General features: G+C 36.7%; 1 long non-coding RNA gene across 1 annotated transcript; it reads left to right on the top strand.

Annotated features, from left to right (window-relative positions):
- Positions 1-1593: 1593 nt before the first annotated feature.
- LOC115589688 (uncharacterized) lies at positions 1594-3358 on the top strand. The gene is made up of 2 exons (XR_003985577.1): positions 1594-1776; positions 2044-3358. It is a non-coding gene; the product is annotated as an uncharacterized LOC115589688 (long non-coding RNA).
- The last annotated feature ends 10860 nt before the right edge of the window (positions 3359-14218 follow it).

The following is a 14218-nucleotide window of genomic DNA, read 5'->3' as shown; positions in this document are numbered from 1 at the left end:
ATTCTACACAATCAACAACATTGTCCTCAACATGCGGCTCACCTGCTGATATGACATCAGAATCGTGGGTGTAACAAAGGTGTTTTTTTTGGCAACTTTATGTCTAATCAAAAAAGCAGATAATCCAGTAGGGATGAGATGTTCGCACTTAACGCTTCATCAAACCACAGACACGTCCATACGTTTGTGTTATATACCATACTGATGTTTGTACAGATTATATCATATCGTTCACATTACATGTTTAATATCAGACTTTCATATTGGAAGGTGGAGGGTGACCATGTTTCTGCATTTGTAGGTGTGACACTCGAGGCCTAGCTGCTGCTTCTGTCATTGTCTCACATTAGCTGTTACCAACAGAACCCCGACAGGTTCACACATACAGTAGCTCCCCATAAAGGGAACTTCCTCATTTACAGAGTTGGTTAGCGTACATGCACAACTGTAGACCAATTTCATAGTGATGGTCATAGACATATATGGTGAAACTGCTGTTTGCAGGATTCTCATTGGCTGTTTATCTATTTCAATAATACTCTTGATACTGACGCAGCAGCATTTACAGAGCAGAGGCCGGCTGAGTGGAGCAGGTGAGAAAACATCATGACTTACGAGTTTTATTACGTTATTAGAAGGTTTTGTGTCTGTTTTGCGACTTTATTGGGAATCTTTCTGTTACAGTACTGACTTAAAGTAAGTACAGTGATTTTACTTTATTAAGCACCTTTCTAGATCAGATGTCTCAACAGGATGTTTCAGATGTTCTCTTGCTGCTGTTGTTTTCAGTCAGTAGCAAACAATTCAACATGAACTTGAGCCATCAGTGACCACAGCCACCATACTCTCGCACTAGCTGAATGTTGTTGACAGCCTCCAGTGAGAAATTGATTTTAAAGTAACATCAGCTTCAATTTTTGACAAATGCAGACTTCCTTTAATATGTGTGAGAAGACCCTGAAAAGTAAAGATCACAGTTTTTCAGTTCCTAAAATTTTAAAGTTACGTGATGTTCATCAATAACATTCTAGGACAAAAATGCAACTACGTAGATTTACTCAAGTCCTGTACTTAAATTCATCTTTGAGGTACTTGTACTTTACCTGAGTATTTCCATTTTCTGCTACTTTATACTTCCACTACATTTTGGAGGCAATATTGTAACTGTTTACTCCACCGCATTTAATTGATTACTTTATTTCCTAGTTACTTCCCAGATTACCTGCTGCATTGCAGCCAGTGTAGTGCATTTTAAGGATATTTTATTTTATTGGCAGTTGGATATTAAAACATACGTGTAAATATATGTATTATTTGTACTTTTGATATCAAAGTACATTTATTGCCAGAAAAGTGCTTCTAATTCTTGAGTACATTTCATATCAGATACTTTTACTCAAGTACTATTCGTTTGAGTGATTTTCACTTGCACCAGTAAATAATATTTTAACATAATATAATTTCTTACTTTTACTAAAGGATGACTTCTCATTACTTCACACGACATTGTATATTCAACATTTGACCCCTTACTTTCTGATGTTCTTGATATTTTTTGGTCAACACATCAGTATTTTTTCTATCATCATCATCTCTAGACAAGATGAAGGGCGTTCTCCTGATTACCATCACAGTCACTGTTGCTCTTGTTAATGGGAACAATTTACGTCCTTGTGAAAAAAAAGATGAGAACAATGCATACAACAAATTTGTTTGGAAACACATCATCCCTGAGAAGGAGATATTTGACAGATCATCAGAGACTGCATGGAGCAGGTGAGTTAAATGGTTTCATTGTGAAATTGGTCACCAGTTAGATGGAGATAATGTGTACTTCTACAGTCTTGGTTAAATTTTGTTTCTACCGTGTCAGCCAAGTGACCAGCCTCTCTGACTGACTGATTTCATATCAATTCAAATTAAACACTGTCGCTGATGCACAAGTATTCTCTAATATCACACTTTTGGTTGACCTGCAGATTTTAAACTCCAAAGTTACTCCAAACGTAGTTGTACATTATCAATGCTGTGCTCATTTTACAGATACCTATTAAAGAAGAGACTCTGCAAAAGACCTTCTCAGACCTTCATGGAGCAGGCAGACCTGACAAGTGTCGTATACATCTGTAACGGCCGTGGCCGGCAACTGTATCCTGGTGGCTCTAACTTATGCATCAGTGACTCACTCATATGGGTATATCAGGTCTACATAGGCATGGGCTGCAAAGTTGAAACACTTGAGACATACCCCCATTATGTGATTGTGGCTTGTAATAGAATTGGAAACCACTGCCTACCTGTCCATTATCAGCCGTACAACGGCCAATATCCAAAAGCCAACGATCCTATCTGCAGACCTTAAGGTCCTCAAGGGTTAGTAGATGTCGGATTCCTTTTGTCTAACTAATAGTTTTGTCACACTTAGCTAAATGAAGGCGTTTGGCTAACATAAATAATATTGGCATGTGATTTAGTTCTTTGTCTCTGTTACATTTTTTTACCTGTTGCTGCAATATTTGATGAACATGAGATGAGCCCGATTTTAAAAGGCTGAGTCGCCAGAGGAAAATTTTGGCATATTTGATGAGAGTAAGTAAGTAAATAATTAGGTAACAACACATGCACTGTAAGTAATGTGCATGTGCAACTCTCACCAAAGATTGAACAGAGGTGAGATGTCTCACTCTGTGGCTCAAACAGAGCTCTCAAGAATTTGAGATATTTTTTGAAAATTTAAGTACGTAAACTTATTCTACTACGACCCCAAATAAAAAAGTATGCACCTGAACACTAGCATAATAGGACCTCTTTAGGAAAACTTTAGGAAACTAATTAACTCAAAATTACCAAGTTAAGTAGACTAATAAAAGTTGTTAAAACCTTTTAGCTCGCACAACTTGAATAATATATTCTACTTAGTAGAGTAATTAAATGCAGACTTGCAACATGAAAAAATGTTTCAAAATATCTGTGATTTGCAGAAATATGAATATGTGCAGTTGGGTTAAATAAAATAAACATGCGTGGGTGTTTCAATACTCTAAATTACACACAGCAGACAACTATGAGCTACACTGGGTGAAAACAGTGCAGTTTGGGGATGATGTAACAGATTATTGATTGTGTTTAAGATTTATATTGCCTGTATTCCCAACTGTGTGCTAAGCTTTCTTGAACCTTAAGTGTCACCTATCCTGGGGTTAATAAGTCACCTGTCTATATTCACATTTTCTGATGCCAATTGTTGTTACTGTCCATAACTAAGAAATTTTGTGAAGCTGTGCTCTCATTCATTTTGCTATTTATGTTGTCTAATAAATTACTTAAACTAATAAATCTATATTTTTGAAGCATTGAATCAAGGGGCTGTCCATTTCATTTGTATTTGTAAATATATTGTTTGGCTTTTTTTTATGTACAACAGGGAACATCAGAAACTTGTAACGAGCATTGTGGTGGATCTAAAATAAAATTTAAAAGAAAAATGCTGAATTGTCAAATATGGGACTTTGGCGAAGAATCCCAAAAACATATCCAAAACACACAAACTCCAGATTACTGGAGAGCCAGAATTAAATTTTTTGGGTTTTTTTTTAAGTCTATTTACAGCGTTCACTAATGTTGTCCAAGTGACATCTTCACAAGGTTCACAACCATGCAACTTCAGCCTCCTGGATTAAGGTTAGATGATCAAAACATGGCATTTATGGAACTGGATGAATAGCTCCGCTGGTAAAGTGCATGCTCAGTGGGAACGCGCAGTCATACTTGCTTAACATTTTATTGTTCAGACAAAGCTAAAGGTTGAAGACAATGAACACAGTTTTAGATACGAGACCAACTTGACATTGAACCAGGTTTTTCACCCCCAGTCTATCAATTACGATGTGGTACTGTCTTAACTTCAGCATTTGGCCACATCTTGACCACTTATAATATCAACTCAATGTACTCAACTAACTGAACTTAAGGTTGATTTTGTTGGCAGTGAGACACTTTTTCTTAAAATTTGGTCGGAACACAGCATTAAAAATAACAGCTTCAAATTAATTTTGACGTTTGCTGTTAATCATTCTACATAATGAACAACAAGCTTCCTCCACATGTGGCTCACCTGCTGCTATCAACTAACATCAGAATTGTGGGTATAAGAAAAGTGTGTTTGTGAGCCGGGATTGTATCCCACGAAAAAAAAGCAGATAATCCAGTTGGGATGAGATGTTTGCCCTTAATGTTTCTGCAAACCACAGACACGTCCATACATATATGTTACTGACATTTGTACAAAACATATCATATCGTTCACATTACTTGACTTTCATATTGAAAGGTGGAGGGTGACCATGTTTCAACGTTTGTAGGTGTGAAACTTGAGGCCTAGCTGCTGCTTCTGTCATTGTCTCGCATTAGCTGTTACCAACAGAACCCCGACAGATTCACACATACAGTAGCTCCCCATAAAGGGAACTTCCTCATTTACAGAGTTGGTAAGCATACACGCACTACTGTATACCAGTTTCATAGTGATAGTCATAGACATATATGGTGAAACTGCCGTTTGCAGGATTCTCATTGGCTGTTCATCTATTTTAATGATACTCTTGATACTGACGCGGCAGCATTTACAGAGCAGAGGCCGGCTGAGCGGAGCAGGTGAGAAAACATCATGATTTATGAGTTTTATTACATTATCAGAAGGTTTTTTGTCTGTTTTGCGACTTTATTGGGAATCTTTCTGTTACAGTACTGACTTAAAGTAAGTACAGTGAATTTAACTTTATTTAGCACCTTTCTAGATCAGATGTCTTAACAAACACTCGACATTAACTTGAGCCATCAGTGACCACAGCCACCGTACTCTCGCACTAGCTGAATGTTGTTGACAGCCTCTAGTGAGAAATTGATTTTGAAGTAACATCAGCTTCGGGTTTTTGACAAAGACAGACTTCCTTAAATATGTGTGAGAAGACGCTGAAAAGCACAGATTTGTAAGTTCTCAAAAATGTTAAAGTTCATCAATCACATTCTCCACTACATGTAACTGATTACTTTATTTCCTTGTTATGTTGCAGATTATCTGCTGCATTACAGCCAAAGTAGTGCATTTTAAGGATAATTTATTTTATTGGCAGTTGGTTATAAAAAAAAAGTTTAAACATACGTTATATGTATTATTTGTTCTTTTGATATCAGAGTACATTTATTGCCAGAAAAGTGCTTTCAATTCTTAAGTACATTTCATATCAGATACTTTTACTCAAGTACTATTTGTGTGGGGGATTTTTACTTTCACCAGTAATTAATATTTCAACATAATATAATTTCTTACTTTTACTGAAATATGACTTCTCATTACTTTATACAACACTGTATGTTCAGCATTCGACTCGGTACTTTCTGATGTTCTTTTTGGTTGGTTTTTGGTTTTGGATGATCTTTTTGTCAACACATCAGTTTTTCTTCTCTTATCATCTGTCTAACTAATATTTTTGTCACACTTTGCTAAATGAAGGTGTTTGGCCTACGTGAATATGACTGACATGTGATTTTGTTCTTTGTCTCTGTTACACTTTTAAATCTGTTGCCGCAATTTTTGATAAACATGAGATGAGCCCGATTGAAACAGCCGAGTCACCAGAGGAAAATGTTGGCATATTAAATGAGAGTAAGTCAGTAACTAAGTAACAACACATGCACTGTAAGTAATGTGCATTTGCAACTCTCACCAAAGATTTAACAGAGGTGAGATGTCTCACTCTGTAGCTTAAACAGAGCTCTCAAGAATTTGAGATATTTTAAAAACAATTAAAGTATGTAAACTTGTTCTACTACGACCCCAAATAAAAGTATGAACCTGAACACTAGCATAATATGACCTCTTTAAAAAACTTTAGGAAAATAATTAACTCAAAATTACCAAGTAGACTAATAAAAGTTGTTAAAACCTTTTAGCTCGCACAACTTTAATAATATATTCTACTTAGTAGAGTAATTAAATGCAGACTCGCAACATGAAGAAATCTTTCAACATATCTGTGATTTGCAGAAATATAAATATGTGCAGTTGGGTTGATTAAAATAAACATGCGTGGGTGTTTCATTTCCTCTAACACACAGTAGACAACTATGAGCTACACTGGGTGATAACAGTGCAGTTTGTGGATGATGTAATAGATCATTGATTGTGGTTGAGATTTATATTGCCTGCTAAAGCTTCTATATAACCTCTAACAACTGTGTGCTAAGCTTTCTTGAACCTTATGTGTCACCTAACCTCAGGGTTAAGAAGTCACCTGTCTATATTCACTTGTTCGCAATACAAAAAATGTGTAATTGTCCTTTACTAAGAAATGTTGTGAAGCTGTATGCTCATCCTGTCCATTTTGCTATTTATGTTGTCTAATAAATTGCTTAAACTAATAAATCAATATTTTTGAAGCATTGAATCAAGAGTGTGTCCATTTTGCCTTTTTTTATGTACAACAGAGAAAATCAGAAACTAGCTGACCATTGTTTAAAAGGAAAAATACTGAAACGTCAAGTATAGGAGTTTGGTTGGGGAAGCACAATGATCAAAAAAATATCCAAAACTGATGATGTTGAAAAGATGCTCACTGGAGAGCCAGAAAGAACGTTTTCTTTCTCGGGGCCTAGCTGCTGCTTCTGTCATTGTCTCACATTAGCTGTTACCAACAGAAGCCCGACAGATTCACACATACAGTAGCTCCCCATAAAGGGAACTTCCTCATTTACAGAGTGGGTTAGCGTACACGCACTACTATACACCAATTTCATGGTGATAGTCATAGACATATATGGTGAAACTGCCATTTGCAGGATTCTCATTGGCTGTTCATCTATTTTAATAATGCTCTTGATACTGACGCAGCAGCATTTACAGAGCAGAGGCCGGCTGAGCGGAGCAGGTGAGAAAACATCATGACTTATGAGTTTTATTACATTATTAGAATGTTTTCTGTCTGTTTTGCGACTTTATTGGGAATCTTTCTGTTACAGTACTGACTTAAAGTAAGTACAGTGAATTTAACTTTATTTAGCACCTTTCTAGATCAGATGTCTTAACAAACACTCGACATTAACTTGAGCCATCAGTGACCACAGCCACCATACTCTCGCACTAGCTGAATGTTGTTGACAGCCTCCAGTGAGAAATTGATTTTGAAGTAACATCAGCTTCAATTTTTGACAAATGCAGACTTCCTTAAATATGTGTGAGAAGACGCTGAAAGCACGGCTTATAAGTTCTCTAAAATGTTAAAGTTCATCAATCACATTCTCCACTACATGTAATTGATCACTTTATTTCCTAGTTACTTTGCAGATTATCTGCTGCATTACAGCCAAAGTAGCGCATTTTAAGGATCATTTATTTCATTGGCAGTTGGATAAAAAAAAAAAGTTTAAACATACGTATAAATGTATAATTAATTTGTACTTTTGATCGTAACATGAAGTACATGTATTGGCAGAAATGTGCTTCTAATTCTTAAGTACATTTCATATCAGATACTTTTACTCAAGTACAATTTGTGTGGGTGATTTTCACTTTCACCAGTGAGTAATATTTTAAGATAATATCATTACTTTTACTAAAGGATTACTTTATACAACACTGTATACAACATTGGTTACTTTCTGATGTTCTTGATATTTTTTGGGTCAGAACATTAGTTTTTTTTCTCTCATCATCATCTCTAGACAAGATGAACGCTGTTCTCCTGATCACCATCACAGTCACTGTTGCTCTTGTTTATGGGTACAACCCAGGTCCTTGTCAAAAGAACGATGACAACAACGCATACAACAAATTTGTTCGGAAACACATCCTCCAGTGGCACTTTGACAGATCATCAAAGCCTGAATGGAAAAGGTGAGTTAAGTGGTTTCATTGTGAAATTGTCCACCAGTACAGTGTTGGTGAAATTCTGTTTCCACCGTGTCAGCCGAGTGACTAAGCCTCCAAGTTACTCCAAACTTAGTTGAACATTATCAATGCTGTGCTCATTTTACAGGTACTTAAATGAGACAGGACTCTGCAACAGACGTTTTCAGTCCTTCATCAGGAAGAGAGATCAGATGAGTGTCGTGAGCGTCTGTAATGGCCATGGCCGCCCCCTTAGTGGTAGTTACCCAGGTAACTTGTGCATCAGTGACTCACGCATGCTGGTATATCATGTCAAAGTCAGCAGGGATGGGAGATGCAAAATTGAATATCTTGCGTCAAAGAATGAATCTGTGATTGTGGCTTGTGATAAAATTGTCAACCGCTGCCGTCCGGTCCATTTGGAGGGGTACCGCGGCCAAAAGCCAGACCCCAAAGCTCGACACTGCAGACCTTGAGTTTTTCGAGGGCTAGTAGACATTTGATTCCTGGTGTCTAACTTATACCTTTGTCACACTTAGCTAAATTAAGGTGTTTGGCTTACATAAATAATATTGGCAAAAAGTATGCATCTGAAAATTAGCATAATAAGACCTCTTTAAAAATCTTTAGGAAACTGATTACCTCAAAATTACCAAGTTAAGTACACTTATTAAAGTTGTTTAAACGTTTTAGCTCGCACAACTTAAATATTATATTCTAGAGTTGCAACATGAAGAAATCTTTCAACATATCCGTTTGAAGAAATATGAATATGCGCAGTTGGGTTGATTAAAATAAACATGGGTGGGTGTTTCATTTCCTCTGAATTACACAGAGTAGACAACTATGAGCTGGGTGAAAACAGTGCAGTTTGGCGATGATGTAATATATCATTAATTGGGGTTGAGATTTATATTGCCAGCTAAAGCTTCTATACAACCTCTAATAACAGTGTGCTAAGCTTTCTTGAACCTTATGTGTCACCTAACCTCGAGGTTAAGAAGTCACCTGTCTGTATTCACTTTTATGCAATACAAAAAATGTGTTCTTGTCCTTTACTAAGAAATTTTGAGCTGTACACTCATCCTGTTCATTTTGCTTATTATGTTGCCTGCTTCAACTAATAAATCAATATTTCTGAAGCACTGAATCAAGGGGGTGTCCATTTTATTGTTATTCATATATGTATATTGTTTGGCTCTTTTTGTGTACAAGAGAGAAAATCTGAAATTTTTAACGAGCATTGTTGTGCATCTAAAATAAAATTCTAAAGAAAAATATTGAAATGTCAAATATACGACTTTGGCGAAGAACTAGACCAATCTGACATTGACCAGTTCTTTCACCCCCAGTCTATCAATTAAGAGGCGGCACTGTCTTAACGTCAGCATTTGGAGCCAAATCTTGACCACTTATAATATTAACTCTTGGATTATGATGTAAATCTTGATTTTGTTGGCACTGAGACACCTTTTCTTAAAATAAGACAGTGTTAGTTGTAATCAGGGTTCATAAGTAGTTCAGTGTTTCACAAACCATTAAGAAGCATCTCATCCCTCGGCATATCCTAAAACTTATCTCCACGGTATAAATATCCATAAAAAATCTCGTCTCTGTGCTGGAAAATCTAGATCTAAATCTCCACAGCCTGTAATGAAAATGAAGACAATTAAACCTCAGAAGACCTCTGCACGGAGAAAATGTACTCAAGTACAGCTGCCTGAGGTGAACGGGAGTTCAGGGGAAGACTCTCGGAAATTAACGAAATCTGCTGAATCGAGTGAAAGCCAGCTGAGGGAAACACTTTAATTAACACGAAGAGTGTTTCTCCGTCTGCTGAACAACAGACTGAGGACTGTTGATATCTGGGCCAGCAGCTGCCTGCAGGCCGGAGACGCAGGATTGGGAAGTTGCCGTTTTGCCAGGTGGGGAATATGAATGTGGAAAGATGCTGATCCTTTTTCTCAAAATGGTGATTGAGGTGCCCTTGAGCAAGGCTTTTTAAATTATATCTCCCCTACATTCTATCTAAGTGGGTTTAAAAGGTTTTGAAGACGGTAAAATATTAATTAAATGGCTTGTTTATTTATTGCGGATGTTATGAAAAGATCTGAAAAAATACAGTAAAATTGTGTTTCAAACAAGATTCCTTTCATGCTGCCTGTTCCCATCCCCTCTCTCTTTCTTCTCTCATCTGCGGTGAGGTTGATGTTTTAACGGCTGAATAAACTCGAGTCAACTCAGTGGATACATTTCGTCCAAATCGGCGCTAATTGGTGGTTGTGTACGAGTGTGTGTGTTTAAGTGTGAAGTCAGAGAGTCCCTGTGGTCGTACTGCTGTCACATGACAAGAGGGAAGTTAATGAGCAGCAGAGACACTTCACAAAGTCTTACATGTGCTCCTATATGCACGGGTACAATAAAATATGTGTCGTCAGTAGTTTCTGTTTCAGTGTTTTGTCCTATTGGAAGAACAAAGTGTAACTCTGATGCCACAACACTGCACCAAAAGTCTAAATGTCAGGCCTGTTTCCTGCCACTCCACTGCCTGCAGCTCCAGACCCCCCAGGCTGAGTGTGTGTGAACAAGGCAGTCGGACTTCCTTCATCCAGCCTCCCAGGAGTTCACACCAGGAATGACACAGCTAATACTTTGCAGGAGGTGAAATGCAAGCAGCAACAATCTACAATCAGAGAATCTTATATATAGATTTAAAACTGACATAAATAATGTACTCAGTGAATGCCTTAAGGTTTTAATGTCATATAAAGCAGCTACTTGAGCTTCATTAAACCAAAAAATTTATATTTTAATTCCCTGAACCTGGCAAATTACTTGTGTTCCTTAAACCTAACCAAGTATTTTAGTTTCCTGAACCCTTACGAAGTATTTGTAGTTTTGTAAACCTACAAACTTATTTTTGTTGCCTCAACCTAACCAAGTATTTTAGTTCCTTAAACATTATCAAGTAATAAAGTTCCTTACAGGTATTTTCGTTCCCTAGACCTCACAAAGTACTTAAGTTCCCTGAACCTAGGAAAGTATTTTAGTTCCCTGAACCAAACAAAATCCTTTTGTTTCCTCAACCTAATGAGGTATTTTTATTTCCTAAACCTAACCAGGTATTCCCTAAAGTTCCCTGAAACTTATCAAGTATTTAAGTTCCCTAGACCTGAAAAAGTACCTTAGTTGTCTGAATCTCAAAAAGAACTTTGTCAGGTTTAGGACAAGTACTTTTGTTTATCTAAACCTAGCCAAGTATTTAGTTCCCTAAACCTTAAGGGTATTTTAGTCCCATGAGCTTAAGAAAGTATCTTTTTTCTCTAAACCTTACAGGTATTTTAGTTACCAGACCTAACAAAGTACTTAAGTTCCCTGAAACCTAACAAAGTATTTAGTTCCCTAAAACATAACCAAGTAATTTAGTTCCCTGAACATAAAGTGTTTTAGTACTAAGAAATAAAGTATTTTTGTTGCTTAAAGCTTTATTTGGATCAGACTGTTGAATATGTGAGGAAAACAACACACATTAGTTTAACCTGATGTTTATTTGACTGTTACAACTTTGAGGATCAAAATGCAACTTTCACTTGATTTTTGGTGTAAACACAGGTGAAAATCATGGATGGTATTTAAATATCACAATACTTTTAATGATATTTTGGGTGTTTGAAGCATTTGAAGCTTTCCACATGTCATTTAAGTCCAGTTATTCCTCAAACAAGGCCAGTTCAACACAGGAACATATCACCAAAATTGTATTTGAGTCCTCGAGTCCTGTTGTCCACTGTTCAAAAGCAGAACACATCTGATAAACAGAACTTTGTCAAGCCATTTAACAACAAACTGCCATAGGAAAAACTTTACCACCTATCAAATAAATTTTGTTATTTTTGGGTCAAAGCACGATGCTGCAAAATCCCGTGAGAACATGTTGCTTCCCTCTTCATGCATCCTCTTCAACAACAACAGAGTTTTTAGAGGACACAGACAAAAATGCTCATTTAAAACTTTGGGGGACACTCAAATGTCAGCGTGTGAGACGGCTCTTTGGTAGCTGTTCAAGTCAGACACACAAAAGATCCAACATGGAGACAGATGGAGAGCTGATGAGTCAGTGTCATCTCGTTCCATTTTCCCCTTTAAAATCCTTCAGTAAATCTCCTTCAGGACAACAAACATTTCAAGGAACATTATAAACTGTCTGGGAGCAGTCTGAATGGAGCTGCCATGTGAGGAGGGCTGCAGCAGACCTTCCTTTAGCCTGAGGCTGGTTGACAAGAACAAACACCAGCTTGTTGTATTCCCCTTTTACATGACAGAGCAGGACTTTGTCTCCCCATGAAACATCATGCACCATCTGATATCAGAATGTTTGTGTTGTTCCTGGATCATTGTTATTAATGCTCATCATTGAGCTGACCAATCACAATGTTGGAATGTCACAGCTTAGCAACTCAGGGAAAAAGATCAGAACATCATGCACGTTACAGAAGTTTTCCTTTCTTATACATATTTCGTGTTGTGATTTGGGTGTATTTTAACCCAAACCATGTTTTCCAAAATCTAGTCAAATATTTTAGTTCCTTAAACATAACAAATATTTTAGTTCTCTAAACTTACCAAAGTATTTAAGTTCCTTAACCTTGCCAAGTATTTGTGTTGCCTAGATAAGTGTTTTAGTTCCATCAACCTCACCAAGTCTGGTAGTTCCCTAAAGCTAACCAAGTATTTTAGTTCATTAACATAACCAATAGTTTTAGTTCCCAAAAACTAGTTAGTATTTTTGTTTCTGCAAACCTAATCAAGTATTTTAGTTGCCTAAACCCAACCAGTCATTTTAGTTCCCTACATTAGTCAAGCATTTTAGTTTCCCTAAACATAACAAAGTATTTGCATTGTCTAGGGTCAAGTGTTTTAGTTCCCTCAACCTCACTAAGTATTTAGTTCCCTAAAACTAACCAAGTATTTCAGGTTCCCTTAACTTAACCAAGTATTTTAGTTCCCTAAACCTAACCAAATATTTAAGTTCCCTAAACTTAACCAAGTATTTTAGTTTCCTTCATCTAGTCAAGTATTTTAGTTCCCTAAACTTAACCAAGTATTTTAGTTCCCTAAACTTAACCAAGTATTTAAGTTCCCTAAACTTAACCAAGTATTAAGTTCCCTAAACCTAACCAAATATTTAAGTTCCCTAAACTTAACCAAGTATTTTAGTTCCCTAAACCTAACCAAATATTTAAGTTCCCTAAACTTAACCAAATATTTTAGTTTCCTTTATCTAGTCAAGTATTTTAGTTCCCTTAACCTAACCAAGTATTTTTGTCACCTACATCTCCCACCCATGAGAGAAAACTGGAAAGAAATAGAAAATAATAAGTTAACGGTCTCTTGAGGGAGCATTCTGTAACTTTGATTCTATTTCCTGCATCCAAGCTGTCAGGAACATTTGGCGTGTCCCACAACAACCACATACGACAAACCACCAGTGAAATAAGAATAACAATGCTCTTGATAGATGAGAATACAGCTGAATAATACGAGCAACAGATGTTTGATAGTCAAATGATTCAAACTAGCATGTGTGTCTCAGCAGAGGCTTGTGGTTCTGGTAATGTGTCCACACAGATTTGTTCCCAGTTTGAACGCGTGTCCCGTTCAGCTGCCTTTTACATCATTTGTTTGGAATGAGTCAAAGTTTCATATATTACAGACATCTGTTTATTTTGGCTTCTAGTGCAAAGTGAGCACTATTTTTAATTTTTTTGCATTATTACATCTTCGGTTGGGACTCACAAAGTTAACCCAGTAAGTTAGAGGTATACAAGCAAACATAAATATATCTTTTTCTCGTAGTGAGTCATAGTTGTGCAAAGATTGCTCTCATGCCTCTGCACAGCTGATCAATCATGGTGCAAAGAAGGACTTAATGTCAGATTGGCGGTGTCAGAAATGTTATTGAACATCCGACAATCATCCTGCCACAAACAAGTCAAAACAATTTGCAATCTTTAAATTGCAGCAGAGGTGGAGCTCCAGCTTTCCTTCAAAAACAAATATTTAAGTAGTAAATTACTAATGAACTTTCTAATAGGCCATCGGTGAAGAAATTTCCTGTTAAAACAGCTCTTTCAACATTCACTATATACTTTAAAACAGCACTGATTTGTTTTCTTTTGCTTAAGTTGCCTGCTTTTAAAACTTGCAAATCTTACATAACCGTGGTGCAATACCTTTAAAAGCACAAGTGTGAGACTGAAGCTCGTCAACATGCAGACATCATCATCAATTATAGTTCAGGATCTAAAAAATGCATCGAATCGTTGAGGAAAA

Source organism: Sparus aurata, chromosome 10 (genome assembly GCF_900880675.1).
Source record: "Sparus aurata chromosome 10, fSpaAur1.1, whole genome shotgun sequence".
NCBI lineage: Eukaryota > Metazoa > Chordata > Actinopteri > Spariformes > Sparidae > Sparus > Sparus aurata.
This window is presented reverse-complemented; position numbering and strand designations above follow the sequence as displayed.